Source organism: Saccopteryx leptura, chromosome 2 (assembly GCF_036850995.1).
Source record: "Saccopteryx leptura isolate mSacLep1 chromosome 2, mSacLep1_pri_phased_curated, whole genome shotgun sequence".
Classification (NCBI taxonomy): Eukaryota; Metazoa; Chordata; class Mammalia; order Chiroptera; family Emballonuridae; genus Saccopteryx; species Saccopteryx leptura.
The window spans coordinates 341,996,381-342,020,158 of record NC_089504.1 but is presented as its reverse complement, the minus strand read 5'-3'; the positions used below and the strand labels follow the sequence as shown (position 1 = coordinate 342,020,158).

The window sequence follows — 23,778 nt, the reverse complement described above, 5'->3', positions numbered from 1 at the left end:
TACTTTTAACAATGCTGATTTATTTAAAGAAGCAGATTTTTTGTCCCCGCCATATCCCTTGTAATCTCCATCCACAGGCCCCCATTTTCATCTATCTTCTTGGTCAAGGAGATCCAAACGGCCATATCTTTGAAGACAGGAACTCCAGGAAATGGTGAGCAATTATGAGAAGGATGACCCTTAAGATAAGTCTTCATCTGAGAAATGGACAAAAAATTATGCATGAGACCTACTGTTTTGGGGATCTGAATGCACTTAATACAATTGAGAAGCAATAGTTTCCAATTCTGGAAATCATTAAGTACTTGCAAGGACTGGTAAGGCCAAAAACATCCAAGGATTGTGGGTGGGTTGGACAAATAGTACATTCTGGACACAAGTGGATTATTTTTCAAGTATATCTTCTGTTGTATTTAATTTAAAATAAAACAACAACTTAATTTAAAATAAAAACTAAATCAGTAGCTTTTAATAAGTTAAAAGATTTAATGGCTACTGAAAATAAAGAAACTATCAATCATGTGAGGACCCTGAAATATTTTTAGAGAAAAGGGGTTTTTATAAGTCAATATAGCAATGAGCATTAAAGGCTTAAGATGTGCATATTCTTTGGTCATTAATTATACTTCTTAGAATTTATCACAGAAAGTAATAAAGGCATGTGCACTAATTTAATACTCACTTTAGCCATATTAGTAAAATAAATAATAACTACATTTAATTTGTATGAATGGAGGTTGCTGGGTATATGTACATGTATGATGGATTTCTGTAAGGCTATTAAAGTTGATGGTATAGAAGCATCCATGTAGATACTAAAAGTTTACTAGCTATTGCAAAGTGAAATAATCAAGAAATCAAAAGGTTATCTTATTTTTATATAAGTATCATATATTTTTTTGTGTGTTTAAAGTATTCACCAAAGTATTAAGTAGACATCATTTTGGGATTGTGGGTGATATTTATCTTTTTTAGATAATGCTTGGGGAAACTGTGAAAAAGTCTTTGTTGTATAGCAAGTGCTCAACAAATGTCATCTATCCCCTGCCTTCTCCTTCTGCTCCTCTTAGGAGAAATAGTCTAATTTCTCTCCAGGATTTGCTGCATACTTAAATTATTTTAAAGATTTGGAAACCACTATCTTGTGCCTGACCTGTGGTGGCGCAGTGGATAATGCGTTGACCTGGAATGCTGAGGTCGCTGTTTTGAAACTACTGTATTGTGACAGATACTTCTCCCCACCCCCCTTTTTGGAATGGTGGGTGAAGAGGGAGAGGCCACAAAGAGACAACCTTCGGTCCCATCCATTTCTGGAAAGTCCCATCAAAACTAAGTGTCCAGGCTGCCTGGCTGGACAAGTCTGAGGCAGCAAGAAAGGTCTTGATGTTTTTACCTGTCGTTAGTCTGCAGCACAGACGTGGCCACACCCATTGCTGGCACAGCGCTCCCCTGCATCACAGTCCGAGTCAGCGCTGCAGAGTTCAATGCAGGCGCCTGGATTAGAACAGACAAGGATGAGTACCATTGTGCTTTAAGTACAGGTGTGTTGGTCAAATAAGTTTGTAAATATGATATATAGGTTTGCTTGCTTACAGTTTGCTTTAGGTGTGGGGGACAGGCTGTAAGCAGGCAGGGTTGTTATAACCTAAGGGTTAGTTTTATGACTAAGCCTTTCCCACCCTAAGTGACTTTGTATCAGAGACTTCCATGTTTGTATATTGGATTAAAGGTATTGATTTCTACACTATAAAATGGGGCAGACCAGGAGCTTGCTCTGTCTCGGTTCCTGCGATTCGCATTAGAGGAGAGAGTAGAGAAAGGAAAGCAGACTAAGGACAGGTAAAATGCCACATGGAAGAGAGGAGAAGCAGCCAAGATGGCGGAGTGCTGAAGGAGAAGCTAGTTTGTGCAGAGAGGAGGAGATAGGGAACAGAGGTGAATAAGGCTGGTGAGGTACAAAACTTGGATTCTAGGAAACTCGGATAAGTCAGTGGCTTGGGAGCCCAGAATGGATAGGGAAGTGTTTTCCCACTATGTGTATTTCTTCCCTGCCGGGTGCAAGCTAGGATAAAGATGATGGCCCACCAGTTCTTCGCTCCATTGTTTCAAATGTGAACCTGCATGGGCCAGGCAGGTGTGATAGTGGCTGTGGCAACTGTCTTTACAAGGTGCTAGCGAGGCCAGTCCATGTTTAAGGAGCCAGTTTCACTTTTTCTCTTTTAGTTCAATAAACAATGTAATTTAAATGACTTGCAGAATAATATTAACCTCTTATATATTTCAGATAAAAACAATACATTCACATAATCCCAATAAAGCAAGGCCTACTTTAGCAAAGCTGTGTAAGAAGGGAGCCTGGTCGGATGTGTACAATGTACTTGCAGATCTCAGGGAAAATCAGTATTATTCCTCCGTGTTTCTATTAGCTGTCGTTGATTTATGGTGAGAGGATTAAAGACTTCTTGTCCCTGTTATGGCAATTTGGTCACTCATTGTATCTGTTGATATCTTACTCTATATAAAGCATAGAGGTGATTCAGGAAATACAAAGATGTGAAATCAGATTAAGATCTTCAAGCAGTTTAGAGTCTAACAAAGGAACTAAGACATGTTTAAAGTGCTAAGAAAAATAAAAAAAAGCAGTGTGACAAGTGTCCTGAGAGAGGTGTATCCAAAGGACTAACAGGCCTCAGAAGAGAGAAGATATTACATCCAATTTGATTAATCAGAAAAGGTAAGTCTTGAAGTACTGGAATTTTTTTTAAATACAGGAATTTTTTTTAAAGGCAGAATTGATGGGGACAGCAGAGTGTTGTGAGAAAAGAATCACTAGCAGAAATTCACAAACGGAAAATGCAACACCGTTTGGACTAGGGAGGGATGTGTAAGGTGCCTTGGGCACAAAATTTATGAAGGCACTTGCACAATCCTGAGAATGAGTACTTCCTTAAATTTTGTGCCTTAGGTGCCTGATCTCTCACTCTCCACCCTGAAATACAAGGAATATGAGAGGAGTGGCAAATGGGAGGCTGGATAAGTACTAGGAAACAGGTCAAATTTAAGCAGGAGAAGTAGGCAGGGGACAAAGTTACAGAGAGCAGATCTTGAGTATCTGAGTTTAGATTTCATCTGGCAGACCAAGAGAGAGATATGATTGCTGTTTACTTATGAAGGTTATTCCGGTGTCAGAGTACAGAAGGAAGCAGGATTCAACAAGCAATCCAACTTCAGGGGGATGGGGCTGGGGGCAGGGAGAGCTGCTGAGAAGCTCTTGCACTGGCTCAAGCATGGAGTAATCAGGACTGGAAGTACAGTGTGGAAATAGGGGGGAAGTGGGAAGGAAGGAACACACCAAGAAACAATTTCAAAGAATAGGTGGTATTTGGCAACCAGCTCAATGTAGGGGGTGGCAAAGAAGAAAGAGGGGTAAGCATTGAATCCAACAGTCTTTAGGGGAAGAAAGATAGAGTGAAGGTAATCCAGGAAAGAAGAAAGTTTGGGGACTGCTGGAGTGGCAAAAAATATCAGATGCTGCAGAGGTTGAAGACTTTGGCTATTGAGGAGAGTCAAGAGATTTGTCAACAGGACCCAGGAGAGACGTTACAGCAGAGGGATGGGGCAGCAATGGAGATGATAGTTTTCAAAGGGATAAGGGATAAAGTATGGAGAATTTAGGGCACAGAATTAAGATTACTTCTTTGAGATTGTTGATGGTGAAAGGAAAGAAGAGATTGGGGTGATTAATGTTTGACATAATTAAGAAAATATTTTCTCTAGATCAGTGGTAGTCAACCTGGTCCCTACCACCCACTAGTGGGCGTTCCAGCTTTCATGGTGGGTGGTAGAGGAGCAACAAAAGTATAAATAAAAAGATAGATTTAAGTATAGTAAGTTGTTTTATAAAGATTTATTCTGCCAAACTTAGCGAAAATCCGACATAAAGTTCTTGGTAAGTAATTATTATTATATGCTTTAACTTGCTGTAACTCTGCTTTATAAATTTTATAAAGTAAAGTTACTTCCCTAATTTATAAATCACCATTACTGTGGAACCGGTGGGCGATTAGAAAATTTTACTTCTAACAGAGATACAAAAGTGGGTGGTAGGTATTAAAAGGTTGACTACCTCTGCTCTAGACAATCCAATTTATTTATAGCAAGAAACAAAGAAACTAGTAGTAGAGATGCTGGGAAGAAGGGAGATGGCTGATGAGGGGAAGAAGGAGAGGAGTGGAGGAGCTGATAGAGGGGTGACCCAGGGAAAGGAAGAGGAGGCAGAAGAAGAGAGATTCTGTAGTCAAGGTGGTTCCCTGCAATGACTCTTTGACTAGAATACTTATCCTCCTCTTATTTCTCACCCTCCTCCTGCACACACTGGGCCCTGATGTCCTATTTTCTGGCTTCCTTATTCAAGAAGGACAGGGCTGCCTTTTTCCAGGACTCACCTAAGAGACTGAATGGTATCACCGCAGCCTGATGCTCCTGTACCTCTAGATTGAGGGTGATGAGGGTCACAAGGAGGAGGAAGCCCATCACCTTCATGGTGCTGTTGGAAGTCTTTGGTAAGAATGCAGCTGCGGGGCTGAGAACAGTTGAAATTTATGCTCATCTGCCCACTGGGCTGAAATGCAAGGCAAGGGGTGGGACTAGGAACTGTGGGAGCCAAACCCTGCCCAGAAACGGATATTCCTCCAGAACACACACCACATCTACCCTGGATTATGACATGCTGTCCCTAAACAAGTCTCGGAGCCAACAGGACACCCTCCTCTGATTGACAAATAAAATTTCTGAACCAGGAAAGACACAAGTGATTGAGAAAGCGAGTGGAGGATGGGCACTGACTTTTATTACATGCTTTCATTGACACATTCATCTTCAGCACAATTATTAAATGTCTTCTCTGGGCCAGACACAGGCTGGGCATGAGAAATATGTCCTTATAGAAATCACAGCCTAGGAAGTGGATGCTAGCTAGCGAGCGTGCAGCCCGCTTTTGCACTTTTCCCCCTCCCTGTTCTTTTTTGTTGTTGTTGTTTTATAAGTGTAAACTTTCATTCTTTTTTTTCTTTCTTTCCTTTTTCTTTCCTTTTTAGCTTTTATCACCTTCTGGCATACATTTATTTATTCACATATTGCTTGTCTAAATTTATCTTTATTTATTTTTAATAGAATTTATTGGGGGTGACATTGGTTAACAAGATCATGCAGGTTTCAGGTACACAATTCTACACCACACCTTCTGTACACAATACTGTGTGTTCACCACCCTAAGTGAAGTCTCTGCCCATCACCATTTATTCCCCCTATACCCTCCTCCACCTCCCCCAACCAATCACCACATTGTTGCTCATGTCCATGATATTTTTTAAAATTTTTATTGTGTTTACATAGATTCTAGTGTTTCCCCAAATGCATCCCCCCCTGTATTCCCCTCAACATCCCTCTTGCCCCCTCTCCATAGGGCCCTCCCCCCTTCCCTTCAGGTTTATCCCATTTTATCATCCCCTTTCCCTCTGTCCTCTTGTCCTCTGGTCTCTGATCCCTCCTCTGTCTCAGTTCCGTTCCTCAGTTCACTTTGTTCATTGGATTCCTCAAATGAGTGAAATCATACAATATGCCTCTTTCTGTGTGGCTTACTTCACTTAACATAATATAAATAGTTTCCAGGTCCATCCATGTTGTCACAAAAGTTAAGATTTCCTTCTTTTTCATGGCCCCATAGTATTCCATTGTATATATGTACCACTGCTTTTTCATCCACTCGTCCACTGATAGACACTTGGGCTTTTTCCAGATCTTCGCTATTGTGAACAATGCTGCCATAAACATGGGGGTGCATTTCTCCTTTTGAATCAGTGATACGGTGTTCTTGAGATATATTCTTAAAAGTGGGATGGCTGGGTCAAAAGGCAATTCGATTTTTAATTTTTTGAGGAATCTCCATACTGTTTTCCACAGTGGCTGCACCAGTCTGCATTCCCACCAGCAGTGCAGGAGGGTTCCCTTTTCTCCACATCCTCGCCAGCACAGTGTTGTTTTGTTAATGTGCACCATTCCAACTGGTATAAGGTGGTATCTCATTGTGGTTATAATTTGCATTTCTCTAATGATTAGTGATTTTAAACATTTTTTCATATGACTATTGACCATCTGTATGTCCTCTTTGGAGAGGTGTGTATTCATTTCTTTTGCCCATTTTTTGATTGGATTGTTTATCTTCTTGGTGTTGAGCTTTACAAGTTCTTTATAAATTTTGGTTATTAACCCCCTTCCAGAGGCATTGCTGAATATCTTATCCCATTGTGTAGTTTGTCTTTTTATTCTGTTCATAATGTCTTTAGCTGTGCAAAAGCTTTTTAGTATGATATAGTCTCATTTGTTTATCCTGTCTTTTATTTCACTTTCCCGTGGAGATAAATCAGTAAATATATTGCTGCAAGAGATGTCAGAAAACTTACTGCCTGTTTTCTTCTAAGATGCTTATGGTTTCATGACTTACATTTAAGTCTTCTATCCATTTTATTTTTTGAATGGTGTAAGTTGGTGGTCTAGTTTCAGTATTTTGCGGGTGGCTGTCCAATTTTCCCAACACCATTGTTAAAGAGGCTGTCTTTACTCCATTGTATGCTCTTACCTCCTTTGTCAATTAATTGTCTATAAAGGTGTGGGTTTATTTCTGGGTTCTCTGTTCTGTTCCATTGATCTATATGCCTGTTCTTATGCCAGTACCAAGCTGTTTTGAGTACAATGGCCTTGTAGTATAACTTGATATCAGGAAGTGTGATACCTCCCACTTTATTCTTTTTCAAGATTGCTGAGGCTATTCGTGTTCTTTTTTGGTTCCATGTAAAATTTTGGAATATGTGTTCTGTATCTTTGAAGTATGTCATTAGTATTTTCATTGGTATTGCTTTTATAAATGGCTTTAGGTAATATAGACATTTTAATAGTGTTTATTCTTCCTACCCATGAACACGATATATGCCTCTACTTGTTTGTATCTTCCTCAATTTCTTTTATCAATGTTTTATAATTTTCTGAGTACAAGTTTTTAATCTCCTTGGTTAAATTTACTTCTAGGTAATTTTTTTTGTTGCAATAATAAAGGGGATTGTTTCCTTAATTTCTCTTTCTGACCATTTTTTGTTGGTGTTTAAAAATGCCTCCAATTTCTGAGCATTAATTTTATATCCTGCCACCTTGCTGAATTCATTTATCAGATCCAGTAGTTTTTTTGACTGAGACATAGGGTTTTCTATGTACAGTATCATACCATCAGTGAATAATGATAGTTTTACTTCTTTTCCAATTGGGATGCCTTTTATTTCTTCTTCTTGTCTGATTGCTGTGGCTAGGACCTCCAGAACTATGTTGAATAAGAGTGGTGGAAGGGGGCACCCCTGCCTTGTTTTTGATCTTAAGGGAATAGCTTTTAATTTTTGCCCATTAAGTATGATGTTGGCTGTGAGTTTGTCATAGATGGCCTTTATCATGTTGAGGGATGTTCCCTGTATTCCCACTTTGCTAAGAGTTTTGATAATAAATGGGTGCTGGACTTTATCAAGTGCTTTTTCTGCATCTATTGAAATTATGTGGTTTTTCTCCTTTTTTAAATGTGATGAATCACACTGATTGATTTGCAAATATTGTACCAGCCTTGCCTCCCCAGAATAAATCCCACTTGATCATGCTATATGATTTTTTTCATGTATTGCTGGATCTGGTTTGCTAATATTTTGTTGACGATTTTAGCATCTATATTCATCAGGGGTATTGGACTATAATTTTCTTTCTTTGTGTTGTCTTTGTCTGGTTTTGGAATCAGAATTATGCTCGACTCATAAAAGGAGTTTGGAAGTCTTCCTTACTCTTGAGTTTTTTGAAATAGCTTCAGAAGGATTGGAATTAGTTTTTGGAATATTTGGTAGAATTCACCTGTGAAGCAATCTGGCCCAGGGCTTTTGTTTGTTGGGAGTTTTTTGATAACTGTTTCGACCTCTTTGTTGTAATCAGTCTGTTTAGGTTTTCTAATTCTTCAAGATTGATTTTTTTTTTTGTATTTTTCTGAAGCTGGAAACGGGGAGAGACAGTCAAACAGACTCCCGCATGCGCCCAACTGGGATCCACCGGCACACCCACCAGGGGCGACGCTCTGCCCACCAGGGGGCGATGCTCTGCCCTCTGGGGCGCCGCTCTGTTGTGACCAGAGCCACTCTAGCGCCTGGGGCAGAGGCCAAGGAGCCATCCCCAGCGCCCGGGCCATCTTTGCTCCAATGGAGCCTCGGCTGCGGGAGAGGAACAGAGAGACAGAGAGGAAGGAGAGGGGGAGGGGTGGAGAAGCAGATGGGCGCTTCTCCTGTGTGCCCTGGCCGGGAATCGAACCCGGGACTTCTGCATGCCAGGCCGACGCTTTACCACTGAGCCAACTGGCCAGGGCCAAGATTGATTTTTAAAATTTTTTTTTATTATTATTATTCATTTTAGAGAGGAGAGGGAGAGAGAGAGAGGAGAGACAGAGAGAGAGAAGGGGGGGAGGAGCTGGAAGCATCAACTCCCATATGTGCCTTGACCAGGCAAGCCCAGGGTTTCGAACCGGCAACCTCAGCATTTCCAGATCGACGCTTTATCCACTGCGCCACCACAGGTCAGGCCCAAGATTGATTTTTGAAAGGTTATATGTTTCAAGGAATTTGTCTATTTCACCTAGGTTGTCTAATGTTTCGGCATACAGTTCTTCATAGTATTTTCTTACAATCCTTTGTATTTCTGTTGTGTCAGTTATTTCTCCATTCTCATTTCTAATTTTATTTGAGTCCTATCTCTTTTTTTCTTGGTTAGTGTGGTTAAAGGTTCATCAATCTAGTTTACCTTTTCAGAGAACCAGCTCCTGGTTTCATTGATCCTCTGTATTTTTTTTTTAGCCTCTATGTCATTTATTTCCACTCTGATCTTTATCATTTCCTTCCTTTTTACTACCTCTGGGCTTTACTTGCTGTTCTTTTTCTAGTTCTTTTAGATGCAGGGTTAAGTTGTTTATTTGAGCTTTTTCTAGCTTCTTAAGGTATGCCTGTAATGCTATGAACTTCCCTCTCAGGGCTGGTTTTGCTGTGTCCCATAGGTTCTGAGTTGTTGTATGCTCATTATCATTTGTTTCTAGGAATTTTAAAATTTCTTCTTTGATCTCATTGTTAACCCATTTGTTATTTAATAACATATTATTTAGTTTCCAAGTATTTGAGTATTTTTTAGTTTTTCTGTTGTGGTTGATTTCTAGTTTCATGCCATTGTGATCAGAGAAGACGCTTGATATGATTTCAATCTTCTTAAATTTGTTGAGACCCCTTCTGTGCCCTAACAGGTGGTCAATCCTAGAGAATGTACCATGAGTACTTGAACAGAATGTATATTCTGCTGCTTTAGGGTGAAAGGTTCTAAAAATCTCTATTAAATCCAGTTGATCTAGTGTGTCCTTTAAGTCTGCTATTTCTTTGTTACTTTTCTTTCTTGAGGATCTATCTAGTGATGTTAGTGGGGTACTGACATCCCCTACTATTATAATATTGTTGTTGATCTCGCCCCTTATATCCATCAAAGTTTATATATTTAGGTGCTCCTATATTAGGTGCATAGATATTTATAATGGTTATATCTTCCTGTTGGATTGCTCCCTTTATCAATATGTAGTGACTTTCTTTATCTCTTACTAGAGTCTTTGTTTTAAAGTCTATTTTGTCAGATATAAGTATTGCTAGCCCAGCTTTTTTTCATTTCCATTTGCAAGGAATATTTTTCCAACCTTTTACTTTCAGTCTATGTGTATCTTTTGTTTTGAGGTGGATCTCTTGTAGACAGCATATGTATGGGTCCTGTTTTCTTATCCATGCAGCTACCCTATGTCTTTTGATTGGATCATTTAATCCATTTACATTTAAGTTTATTACTGATATGTAGTTGTTTATTGCCATTTTATTCTTTAAAGCTACATTCCTCTTTTGCTATATTCTTTTTCCCCTTTGTTCTGTTTACAACAGGCTCCTTACATTTCTTGCAGCATTGGTTTGGTTGTAATGAATTCCTTGAGTTTTTTTGTGTGTGTGTCTGGGAAGCTTTATATTTCTCCTTCAATTTTAAACGATACCCTTGCTGGATAAAGAAGTCTTGGTTGTAGGATCTTGTTCTGCTTTACTTTGAATATTTCTTGCCATTCCCTTCGGCCTCAAGTGTTTCTGTTGAGTAGTTAGATGTCATCCTTATGGGGGCTCCTCTGTAGGTAATAGACTGCTTTTCTCTTACAGCTTTTAGTATTCTTTATATCTTAGTTTTGGAATTTTAATTATGATGTGTCTTGGTGTAGATTTCTTTGGGTTTCTCTTTAATGGAATTCTCTGTGCTTCTTGAAACTATGTGACTTTTTCCTGTATCAATTTAGGGAAGTTTTCAGCTATGATTTCTTAGAACAAAGTCTCTATTCCTTGTTCTTTCTTTTTTTCTTCAGGAACCCCTATGATGCGGATGTTAGTTCTCTTCCTTCATGTTGTCACAGAGCTCTCTTAGAGTTTCCTCAGACTTTTTGAGTCTCCTTTCTTTTTGTTGCTCTGTTTTCGGGCATCTTGTCCTCTAACTCGCTGATTTGATCCTCAGCTTCATCCATCCTGCTGTTAATTCCTTCTATTGTGGTCTTCATTTCTGATATTATATTTGTCATTTCTGACTGATTCATTTTTATTATTTCAATGTCATTTTTTATACTTGCTATCACTTTATTTAGGGGCTTGTTATGTCCATCTATTGTTGTTTTAAGATCTTTGAGCATCCTAACAATCATTATTTTAAACTCTGCATCCAGTAATTTTGTTATATCCAACTCATTCAAGTCCTTTTCTGGGGATTTCTCTTGATTTAATTGGGTTGCATTTCTTTGCCTTCTCATTTTGCCTGTGTATAAGAAGGTTGTGGCCACAGGAGTCCAATGGGTGTGGCCTCTGTGTTCCCTTGGTATGGTCTGTCTGCAGGCCCGCCACCCCCTCTGCCACTGCCTCGGGTGTTCGGGTATGGGTGTTGCTGGCACCAGCCCGCTGCAGCAGTTGCTGTGGCTTCCACCACTCCTCTGTGGGCAGGGCTGTGTTCACGTGACCAGGCTACAAGCCCTCGTGGGCCTCGGCCTTTGCCCCACCCCTGTGGACTGTGCTGCACCTGTGCACCCCTCTGGGGCCACAAGCCTTGGCACCAGGACAGGGTTGCACGCCCATGCTTAGCCATGGGTATCCATCCATTCCCTGGCTTTCCCCCGCACCTGCAGGTGGGACTTTAGCTGGACTTCTCTTGCTCCTCTGGCCTGCAGCCGTGGGTCTGACCACTTTCGTGCACTCCTTCCACTCCTGCCGGGCAAGACTGAGCTCCTGCCGGTCCTCAGTCGTGGCCGGCCCAGCTTCTGCCCCCGCCGACGGGACCGTGGTTCCATGTCCCACTGCCGCCTGCCCTCTGGCTAGCCCTCAGCAGTGTGGATGGGGGCGATGCAGCTCAGACCCTAGCAATAAATACTTTATCTCTGATGGCTCCGTCCTTCTAAATGACTGCGCTCTAGGTGCAGCAGGAGAGGTTCTGTTTAGGTGGTGTCCTGCTTCCCTTTGCTGGTATTGCTGGTTCCAGGGAAAATATCTGCTTCAGATTTGGGGAGTGATTCAGCCCAGGGGTTAGGATGGCTGTCCCTCAGAGTGTTTCTCCCTATGCCTCCTAGATTACACTCTCTTCCTGCTACTTTGGTCCTCTAATCTCTCCCCGCCCCCTAGAGTTCCGGGTGAGTGGTTGCGAAAGAGGTTTTCTGCACAGTTTCTTTAAGAAGAATCCTGGGTCTGAGAAATCTCTTTCTCACAAATAGTATCCTGGCTTGTTTTTCAGCTAAATACTGTCCACACGCCTCTTCTAGGCTCTGGGACTGCAGGCTGGGGCACTGTTCCTAGGACCCAAGATCCTCCCTTCTCTGCTAAACTCACTTCCTGCAGCGTGAGTCCTTATAAGCTGCTGATTGCTCCCAGGAGCCAGGCAGCCCTCTCCGCATTTCTGCTTTTATTATCAATCTTGGTGTGGCTTCTTCAGTGTTCCTTGGTTAAAGAGTCCTCTTAGTTTAGTCCAAAGGTGGTTTTTCCAGATGATGGTTTTTAAAGTTAAGTTGTAATCCACTTTGGTTCTGGGAGGTGGAATTTGGTACATCCGCCTACTCCATTGCCATCTTTGAATCTCCGGTATTTAGATATTTTACATATTTATTATTTTAAGTATTTTTGCAGTAAAATAAGCATTATCTAGCCTAAAAAAATTGAAAATATAAAAGTATAAAATTAATTAAAACATATAAAAAGAATATTAAATTGCAATAAAATATGTAGTGTATAGCAGATGAGTAGACAAAGACTCATACATACGCAGCAATGGCTTCCACTTGAGTTAGTTTGCCCACGTGAGATTGTACACATCATGCTATTGGCTGATGGATAGGAGGCGAACAACCAAAGCACTGTTTTCTATATCCTGGGTGCGTATTGGCTCAGCAACTGTAGCATATCTCCTCCATCTCCTGCGTATAGCATTTTATATGTTGTTGAAGTTATGATACATAGGCTTAAGAGTGTAGAAAGTGTTTAAGAGCATAGGAAGTGTTTATAAGAGTGTGGGAAAGGTTAATAACTGTGGGAAAGGTTTATAAGAGTGTGGGGAGACTAATCTCGAGAAACAAGATAGCCACGGAGTAAGTGGACATTCCAACTCCCACATCCCAGAACCAAAGTGGATTACAACTTAATTTTGAGAACAGTCATCTTGAAAGACCAACTTTGAACTAAACTAAGAGGATTCTACAGCCAAGGACCACCAAAGAACCCATACTAAGACTGGTAGGAAAGGCAGAGATGCAGAAAGGACTGCACCGCTCCCAGGAGCGAGCAGTGGCCCAGAGGGACTTTCGTGGTGGGGAGGATTGCCCAGAGAGTTGTGGGTTGTGGATCCTCAACCCCAGAACTGGAGTCCCAACCTAGAGCCCTGGAGCCTAGAAGGGGCAAACAGCCAGTATTTGGCTGAGAAAGGGGCCTAGATACTGTTTGAGAGAAGAAGACAGAACTCTCAGACCCAGGCTCTGTATTAAAGGGACCGCAGGGAGAACCTTGCTCACAGCCACCGGACCGGGGCTCTGGGACTGGGTAGCACTGGGAGGACTGAAAATGCCAGGGGAGAGTGTGGTATCGGAGGCAATTGGGGAGACACTTTGAGGGATGGACACCCTAATACCTGGGCTGAATCATGCCCCAAATCTAAAGTGAACATTTTTCCTCAGAGCAGCAACCAGCAAAGGGAAAAAATTACCCAGCCCACCGGAGGCTCTCCTGCGCCAGTCAGAACAAAGAGGTGCTTAGAGGCAGGCAGCGTGCTAGGGACATTGGTAGTGAGTGCTGGGGTCTGAGCTATAACGCCCCCCCCCCCACTGCTGGGTACTCACCGGGGGTGGGCCGGCCAGTGGTGGCGGTGTGTGGCTGCAGGAGCCAGGGTGACCTGAGGAGTGCGCAGAGGCCCACCTGTGAAGGCTGTTCTGTCTGAAAACCCTTGAGTGACTGGTGTATGAATGGGGATCTCTGAGTTTCTGGTTTGTGGCTCCAAAGTGAATAACCACAGAATCTGAGTGGGCCCAACCTGCGGTTCCATGGCTATCCTTATATGGCTTAGGGTGGAATCTGACACTCTCTGATCCAAATCAGGGCTTTATATTGACCCATCAATGCTAAGAGGTGCATTAGCTCCTGCGAGGGACTTGGCCAGATGGGCACCTGAGTGGCTCCTCACGGGGTACTCCCCTTCCCTTGTTCGTTAAACTGTGTTGAAAAGTCAAGTATAAATATATATAGTAAATTGTCTGTTTTGTAGGTTCTCTTCATTTGTCAAGAAAATCTCTTGTGACATCTTTTGGTTTGGGACACTCTCTTTGGACCCGTTAAAAGTCTGTTTTACAGGGGACATTTTATTTTAGTTTGTATTTTTCTGAAGTTGGAAACAGGGAGGCAATCAGACAGACTCCCGCATGCGCCGGACCGGGATCCACCTGGCATGCCCACCAGGGGGCGATGCTCCGCCCATCTGGGGCGCCGCTCTGTTGTAACCAGAGCCATTTTAGTGCCTGAGGCAGAGGCCATAGAGCCATCCTCAGTGCCTGGGCCAACTTTGCTCCAATGGAGCCTTGGCTGCGGGAGGGGAAGAGAGAGACAGAGAAGAAGGAGAGGGGGAGGGGTAGAGAAGCAGATGTGCGCTTATCCTGTGTGCCCTGGCCGGGAATCGAACCCGGGACTCCTGCACGCCAGGCTGATGCTCTACCACTGAGCCAACCGGCCAGGGCTTTACAGGGGACATTTTATAGAATAGGCACAACCCTTAGTTCTCAATCCCTTTGATAATCTTAGGAAGCTCATTTGTCTTAATATTGTTTGTAACAATAGGAAATAGGCAAAGTAAGAACCAAACCCCACTAAAGTATATGCTTAAAAATGTCAAAATTAGATTTTCTAATAATTATAATGTAAAAATTGTCTAAAGGTTCATTGAAAACTCTCTCTGAATTAAAGTGGCCAACTTTTAGAGCAGACTGGCCAAATCAAGACTTGCTAGACCCGAAGAAAGCAGGGGCAGTCTAGCATACTATCACCGGGCACCTGCCCCCGAGCAGGTAGCATGGCCGGCTGCAGCCAAGTGCAGGCAGTAGAGAAAAAAAGGGGAAAAGTGGCAGCTGGGGTAATGCTATCCCCATAGTGTTCAATGCCTGCAGGGCCCATGCTGTGCTTATTTACACTTCAAGGAGCGGTGCCAAGTGGCGGCTCCTGGTGCAGCTCCGGGCACCTGCTCCCATCTGGGCACCAGGAATCCCAGGCACCCTGACTAATGCCCTTATATTGACTAACAAAAAACCCTCCTTCTTGGCTCAAGGGTTGCGTCAAGTGATTAGGACAAAAGATTTTAATAGTGCAATAAGCTAAGGGCTTTTACATTTCCAAACAGCCTCCTGTTTTGTAATAACTCAGAGGAGTTCGGGCTGACCCTCCCTTGCGACAGCCACCCCTATCTCCTCTGCTTTGGCTCCAGGAATCACCGCTTCATACCTAGAGCCAAACCCGAGGGGAAGACTTAGGGAACACTGCCCCTTCTAAACCCATTTAGCCCCCGAGGGAAGCCCCACCTGCTAATAGGTTGCTGCAGGAAAGGCAACCTTTCATAGTTTAAGTCCCTTTTTCCCAAGTGACTATAAAATTAGAAAACTCAGAATCCTCTGTTCTCGGGGAAGCCTCAAGCCCAAACAGGACACAGGACTGTTAGAAGCTGTACTGTATGTATGCTTCACACTTAGGACAATTACTATCAGCTTTTAGTCCCTCTGTTCACTACTCAGACAAGAAAATGTTTCTGGTTGTCCAACCTAAATAGGACCCTAAGATCACCGGGATGGGAAACTCTGAACGCTGTTCACCAGTTTCTGTTAGCCGGGATCAGGGGAGCTACTAAGAAACCCATGAATTTGACTAAAGTGTCAGAAGTAACTCAAGGTCCTCAGGAGACTATTGCAGCTTTCTTTCTTTCTTTTTTTTTTTTTGTATTTTTCTGAAGCTGGAAACGGGGAGAGACAGTCAGACAGACTCCTGCATGCGCCTGACCGGGATCCACCTGGCACGCCCACCAGGGGCAACGCTCTGCCCACCAGGGGGCGATGCTCTGCCCCTCCGGGGCGTCGCTCTGCTGCGACCAGAGCCACTCTAGCGCCTGGGGCAGAGGCCAAGGAACCATCCCCAGCGCCCAGGCCATCTTTGCTCCAATGGAGCCTCGGCTTATTGCAGCTTTCTTAATGAGACTGCAGGAAGCTTATAGAGTCTATACACCCCTAACCCTGAAGCTCCAGAAAATGCTAGGGTAGTTAACTTCACTTTTTGTGCCCAGTCAGCTCCAGACATTAGAAAGAAACTCCAAAAAATAAAAGGGTTCGAGGGCATAAATTGGTCCCAGCTAGTTGAGATAGGCTCAGCAAGTTTTTAACAACAGGGACTCGGTAAGAGAAAAACAAGACAAAAAGATTACTGAGGGAATAATAACAGTATTCCAGGAGGCAAATTCACATAGGGGAAAGGGAAGAGAGGCTAGGAAAATAATGTAAGAGAAAGAACTAGAACCCAATTAGGAAGCAACCAGTATGCTTACTGCAAGGAAGAAGGGCATTAGAAAAATAAATGCCCCAAGAAATTGCCCTCTGTCAAGGCAGGCACCCAGGTCTTGAGTCTTGAGGAGTGACGAGGCCATGGCTTCTTTTCACTGAGCCCCCTGGAGCCTACGGTGACACGGTAATAGGGGAAAGGACTGTCACCCATTCGTTCTTGGTCATGCCAGAATGCCCCTACCCCCTGATAGGGTGGGACTGGTTACAAAACCTCCAGGAGCCCATCTCTTCTCTGGCAGCTTCAGAAAGGCATCTAAATGTATAGGCTGAAACCAACCCTCCTGGACGAGCTGCCCACCAGCCACCTATAATCACAGCTACTATTAACCCTGCAAGCCTTCTCCCTGATGATGACCCAGCCACCCCATGACATTACTGTACAGAGGTAATCAACATCATACAGACTGCCTAGCCAGACTTAAAGGACTCTGAGCTACCTGACACCTATGAGGTACTATACACAGATGGGAGCAGTTATGTACAGGACAGCATCAGGTATGCAGGGGCTGTAATAGTGACCCTGGACTGGGTCATCTAGTCATAGGCGCTGAGCCAGGGACTTCAGCACAAAGTACAGAACTCATAACTCTTATCCAGGCCCACAGAGAGGGGAAAAGGAAAAGCAATCTCCATTTATACTGACAGTAAATATGCTTTTGCTGCTGCTCATGTTCATGCAGCAATCTACAAAGAGAGAGGATTTCTAACCTCTACTGATAAGGACATCAAAAACAAAGAAGAAATTTTAGCCTTGCTGGAAGCCATTTAGTTACCAGAGACTGTAGCCCTTATTAGTTGTCCAGGACCCCAGAAAGGGGACTCAATAAAGACAAAGGAAATTAGGCAGCTGATCAAACAGCCAAAGAAGTAGCCCTAAAACCAGTAGGGCCTTTAGTAATTTCACTGGAACCCTTGTTGCCAAAGGCTCCTTTTTACGACCAATCAGAAAACGATTTTGCAAGCAGGAAAGGGACAAAGAAGAATAAGAAGGGATAATTAGAAATGCCAGACAAGAGACTTTTCTTACCTGAGCCCTAGGCAAAGAACTTATCAGCCAAGCTACATCACAATACTCATTGAGGCCAAACTAAGCTACTAGAATTATTTAAGGAAATTACTATTTGCCAGGCTTAGAATCTATTGCAGAAGGCACAGTGTCCAAGGGTTTAGTCTGTGCCAAGTCAATATTTATACTAAGCAAAGTAGGGAAATTAAGAAATAGGGAAAGAGGAACTTTCCCAGGTAAACATTTAGAAATAGATTTTACTAAAGTAAAGCCACCGGCACAGAAATACAAGTACCTATTAGTTTTTATTGACACCTTTTCAGTATAGGTAGAAGCTTTCCCTACTAGAAATGAGACCACAGTAACAGTTGTTAAGAAATTACTATATGAAATTATTCCCAGATTTAACTTGCCCATTAATATTAGGTCTAATAATGGGCCTGCGTTTATATTTAAGGTCTCACAGCTAGTAGGAAAGGCACTCAATATTAATTAGAAATTACATTTTGCTTACAGGCCTCAGAGTTCAGGAAAATTAAACCAAACTCTGAGAGAAGTCCTGATCAAAATCATTCTAAAAACTGGTGGAAACTGGACTAGCTTACCCCCACCCGCAGTTCCGCTAAAAGCTAAATGCACCCCAAATCCACCCCGTATAGAATTGTGTTAGGCAGGGCAATACCCCTTCTCCCTAAGTTCCTTTAGAGACCCCCACGGAGATGGTGCAAACAGATCCCATCAACACCTGTAAATTGACCCTGAGAAGGATGATATGCCCTGCTCCGGCCACAAACTGGAAGCTGGCTGTTCTACATATGACAGAAGTTTGAGGAACCTCGCCGTGAGACTCCTTATAATTGAACTTTGGGAAGAGAGGGGAACTAAAATCAGGGAAAGGCCAGAGCAAGGCATCTTAAGGATTGATACGTGTGCCTCTGTAGGTCATACAGAAGGGAAATATAAGTCCCTTCACTAGAAGGGAAGCTATGAGGTAAATAAAAAATATATCTGTGAGCTTATAGATACCCCTATAAAGTAACCTATAAATATTTATATTTATATTAATTACTTAGAGGGAAGACACCTCCAAAAAGAGGTATATTTAAAAGAAATTACCTGTTGCCAGCTTGGTTGTCACTAAAGGTTAAAATTTTTGAAATTAAGAGTTCTGATTAATTAGAAAGGGATTGTATAGTTGTTTTTTTTTTTGGATTGTATAGTTTTAATAATGAAAGATATAAGGTATAGAGATACTTTTGAAAGAAAAAGGAAGAAAGTAAGTTGTTATGAAAGCTAGTTATTTCTAAATAGATAAAAGTTCATAAAAGTTAAGGGTTATGTAAGTTGCAGAAGGTTTGTGCAGGTTGTAGGCAGTCTGAGAAAAGGTAAACTTCTAGAATTATATAAAATATAATTGACAAAAAAGACTGTTTTAACTTCATTCTTAGTGGGCATTTCCTTTCTCAAAAGATCAGCCTATCAAGCCTACCACAGATAGAGTATTTCAAAGGTACTTTTTTTTCTTTTTGTATTTTTCTGAAGTTGGAAACGGGGAGGCAGTCAGACAGACTCCCACATGCGCCCAACCGGGATCCACCCGGCATGCCCACCAGGGGGCGATGCTCTGCCCATCTGGGGTGTTGCTCTGTTGCAACCAGAGCCATTCTAGTGCCTGAGGCAGAGGCCACAGAGCCATCCTCAGCGCCTGGGCCAACTTTGCTCCAATGGAGCCTTGGCTGCAGGAGGGGAAGAGAGATACAGAGAGGAAGGAGAGGGGGAGGGGTGGAGAAGCAGATGGGCGCTTCTCCTGTGTGCCCTGGCTGGAAATCAAACCCGGGACTCCTGCACACCAGGCCGATGCTCTACCACTGAGCCAACTGGCCAGGGCCTCAAAGGTACTTATTTATTCTAAAAGTTCATCATCTGAATTCTGAAGTTTCACAAAGGATTACCTGTAATGTGTTAAATAGATGATGAATAAGCTGAGACACTTTGCTGATAAGATGGTTCTGATTAAGAGGCACCATTTGGCAAGCTTGGACAAGAAGAGCACAGACATCCTACCAAAAACAAACAAACAAACAAAAAAGACAATGATCTATTAGCCAAGTGAAGACCGCACCCCTGGCCCACTACCAAAATGTAAACTTAAATAAAACAGGTAAATAGGAAAATAAAAGTGAATGTTAACACTCATAATGGGGACAGATGATATTTGAGGCACAAAGTAGGAAGTGACAGCACAAAAATAGGATGTGCTACAAAAGAGAGAAAAGAATCAACACGGTTTTTGTCAAGCTATAGACTCCGGAGTCTCTACATATGCAGAGGCAGTATAACTAAATGACCAAAGAAAGGCTTCCATGATATAAAAGTACACACTGAAGATAATACCAAAAAGTAGCAAACCAGATTTTCAATGCCACTGGGAAATCAGAAACTACACTTGTATGAATTTAATGTAAAATTAGGGAATTCTAAAAAAATAAAATAAAATAAATGAACTATTCATTTATCCATTGATGTATAATGAATAAAAAGGTTCTGAGAACCTACTATGTGCCAGGTAGTATGCTAGGTCTTCGTGTTCCAAAGGTAAACAAACATATTTCTGAACTCCAGAGGCTCACAATCTAATGAGGGAGAAGAAATATTCACAAATATTTAAGGTGAACTAAGTGTTGGAAGAATTAAATACAAACTCTACGGAAATGGAAACTAGGGAGGTCTTGTGGAAGTGATTTTTAAGTAGACTCTAGAACAGTGATGGGCAATCTTTTGAGCTTGGTTTGTCAAAACTCACCAAAAAAAGTGAGCAGAACTCGGGTGGTGTGTCACTTCAAGAAAAAACCCCATAATTTCATGATATTTATAGTTTAAATAACAAAAATGTATAACTGTAATATATAACTGTATTTAATAAACCAGAAACTAATTATTTAATTTACCTGCTTAGTGACTTCTTTGTTCATCTGTCAGTCGGTTTATTTTGTTGGTTTTGATATTATCTAACACGGAGAATAAGGTCTCACAAAAGTACGTAGAGAGAAAAGTTGTGAGTAAAGCCATTGCTATATTTTTCAGGGTGCTAAAAGTGTCTGGTAATTGGTTCCAGGCACTCCAAATTTCCTGTTCGTAGTGGCACTCCTCTTGATTCTCCAAGCGGCACCTTTCCAGATTCTCAAGCTTTGACCTCAAGTCAATAAACACCTGAGCCCAGATGCTGTCTTGAAATTCTGCAAGTTGCATCTTATGTAAATTAAGATGGCTGCCACTATTTCTAATGGCGGGAAATGGCACCCATAGCACAGGCCCTCGCCTCTCCCAGCCTACCCCTCACTTATCTCAGTAATGATGGTCAACTAGAAATCCACGACACCCCAGAACAGTAGGTTGGATGATGGTTGCTGTGGTTATGTGGATGCTGGTAATGGCGATCACAGGGCCCCCAGAGATGCGTCCCCTGTGGAATTCCACTGCTCCCTGCTCCGCCGGCCAAAAGTGAGGTCAAAGATCCCTAACGGCCTAACCGGAAGTCCCAGAACTAGACGCTCTGTGCCGGAGTTCTGTTGTTTTGGCCTACAGACCTCCGGCACAGAGTGTCTACACTACAGCAAATGTTTTATCCTCGGCTACTGAACCTGGCTGTGCAAGAGCTGAGGATGAAACGTCCTTCTCGGCATGCGGCCCCATACTTCTCTGGTATGCGGCCGTATGTCATCAAAAATGGCTACGTGTGTCAGTGCTGAAACGTGTGTCATAGGTTCGCCATCACGGCTCTAGAATGATTTGAACGATGAGTAAAAATCTGCAGACAGACAAAGCGCAGAAAGACACTGCAAGCAAAGGGAATTGGGTGCAAAGACTAGGAATACTAGTGGGAGTAACACCAATAGGTGCTTGAGGAACAGTAAGTTGTAAATGACTGCAATCAGGGCACTAAGGGAGGAATTATAGGACAGGAAACTGGAAACACACATATTTGGGTGCCAAATATCAAATTACAAAAATAAAACAAAAGTTCCCAACTACTCCCTTAATTCCACTCTACTTCCTAGTAACACAAACTATTATTTTGTTGTAAACTCTTTGTATCTGTAAATGTATATAAAATTTTAAACCTCCCTAACTTCTATTGGTCTCATACTCTATGGATTGTTCTGTAACTTAGTTTGACCATTTACCAATATGTATTGAAGATCTTCCCAAATCATAGTTTCACTTTTCCTATCAGTTGTTCTTGTTGTTTTTACAACTAAAGAAAAGATAACTCGCTGGTAACTCTCTGGTAGCAGAGCAAGAAATGGTTTGAAGAAGGGCTGGACTGGAGGCAGGCAATATATTAGAGGAGAGAAATGGAACAGTCCAAGGAAGAGTCACCTGGTTTAAGGGCCTAGCAATGGGTATACAGAGGGGACGGCCGGAGACATGTTTATGAGATAGATTGCAAAGAATTCGGATTGGATAAGATCTGGAAGGAAATGAAGGACAAGAACCAGTTAGTGCCTGTGTGACTTGGAAGATTGTGCATGTCTGTGTGTGACAGGTCGGGGACAGTGTGTGTCTAGACATAACGACTCATTTTTAGGAACTGTCAAGTTTGAGGTGCTTGTGAGCACCAGAAGGCAGTCTATAATTGAGTCAAGAGTTCAGGCCCAATGTGTGTGAATAACTTACTCAAAGTACTTCTAAGAGGTGGCAGAGGGCAGAGCTAGCTTGAAGAAATAGAAAAAGGCAGGGACTTTGTGACAGATTTAGGTTCCAATTCTAGCTCTGCCTTTGCCAGCAATATAACACTGGCTTTTTATAAGCCTCAGTGTTTTCATGACTAAAATCGACCTACTATAACACTCATGCTGAAGTTCCTGGAACCATGCACGGAAAAGCGGTCCGTGTACCGCGTGCTCAATAAATAGCAGCAGTGAATTTTATATACAAAGTATTCTGGAGGCAGGGGGTGGAGCGGCAGAGAAGGGGGAACGGAAGGGTGGAATCTGAGATGACATCTGCCTTTGTCTCAGAGCAGAAGTCATCAAGTTGGATTTTGAAAGGTGCAAGTGTGTAAAGTGCTGCAGGATCTTCAACAGATCGCAAAGAGAATGTGCCACGGCCGGAAGGCGCAAACCAGCCTGAAATTAAATACTTTGAAGCGGGGCTGAGAAAAGCCGGGAGAGGCAGGCGGGAGATACCAGTGAGGGCCCCTGAAGGGTGGGGCCGGGACCAGAAGATGCTTTGGAGCCGTCTCCGCCCGGCACCCCGCCTACCTCCGGGGCCACGCCGCCGACCTCGCTGTAGTTCTCGGAGATGAGCTGGTCTAAAATCAGGTGAATCTCGCTGTGGGAGGAGCTGCTGTCGTCCGGGCGCAGGGCGCAGAGCTTGGCTGACAGGCAGCGGAACCCAGTGCTTGCTCTCGGGGTAGCTCCGGGGGTGCCTCTCGTGGCGGAACGCCCAGCGGGGAGCTAGCGACTTGCACCGTTGCCATGGTCCTTACTAAAACAACCAAGGAAATACTTCCGGGGCATTCCTTACTCCGCGCTCCTGCTCCGGAAATACTATACGTACTTTCTTTGGCCCAGAATCCGATCAGATTCGATTCCAAGATGTTGGGGAACAGTTCCTGAGACTAGTGCCCTGTAGATACCCTTCAGAAATTAGCTTGGAGACTCTTCCTCGCCCTTCTCTCCCTGAGGGCTGACTGAGATTCTGTCCTCCAAGAAAGTTTGTTCCTTAGCAGAATGGACATTCCTGTTTAGTACCAGATCGGGCTGGAATTGGGGAGGGACCGTTGTGGATGGCTGTGGCAGAAACTACTAGTTCTTCATTCTTCTGTACATCGTATTAAAGCTCCTGATTTTTTTCCCCAGGCACAAAAGTACCCTGAATAAAAGTTACATTCCCCAGTATTCCTTGCAGCTGCCTATGAATTCTGGGGGTCTTGAGACACCTCACTAACAAGAAGTGTAATTTGGGAGTTCAAACAGAATTATGTAAAATACAACCTGCTTAAGGGTGGTGACCTGGTTGAGATCAGACACCCCCAAGATTTCCTGAAACCTTAAAAGTAAAATGCTTTGAAAAGAAAATTGCCATTTAAAAAACTGAACTGTTTTCAGTCACCCAAGAGGTGAAGCCTTGAAATTTACATCTGGGCAGCCTCAGAAAACCTTTGTGTTATGCAAATATAAAGCAAATTCTCACCCATGGCTCTGAAGGAAAACCTCGAAATCACCTGATGTATATGTTTTATCCTGAGAAGAAAGCACTTCTGTTTAGCAATGAAAATTGGGCGTATGCTTTAGAAGAGATAATTCTCTGAAAACTTTGGGCTTCTTTGGGTAGAAATATTTATTTTTTGTTTGTAGATATCATTGTGCTTGTAGATAATTGTTTATTTGGGGGATATGTGCATAATTGTGTTACATATGTGTATGTATTTGTGATATTTAAGCATTTGCCCAAAGAAAATCAGGAGCTGAAACCCAGTCACTGATTTTTTAGTCTGAGTTTAAAGCAGAGTCTCAGATGAGGTCAG

At 42.6% G+C, this 23,778-nt stretch overlaps 1 long non-coding RNA gene across 1 annotated transcript; it reads right to left on the bottom strand.

Annotated features, from left to right (window-relative positions):
* On the bottom strand, positions 1-22,689 carry LOC136393675 (uncharacterized). Its single transcript, XR_010749118.1, has 4 exons — positions 22,511-22,689; positions 4,446-4,582; positions 1,394-1,494; positions 1-197 (listed from the first exon to the last, which is right to left on the bottom strand). It is a non-coding gene; the product is annotated as an uncharacterized lncRNA (long non-coding RNA).
* Between the last annotated feature and the right edge of the window lie 1,089 nt (positions 22,690-23,778).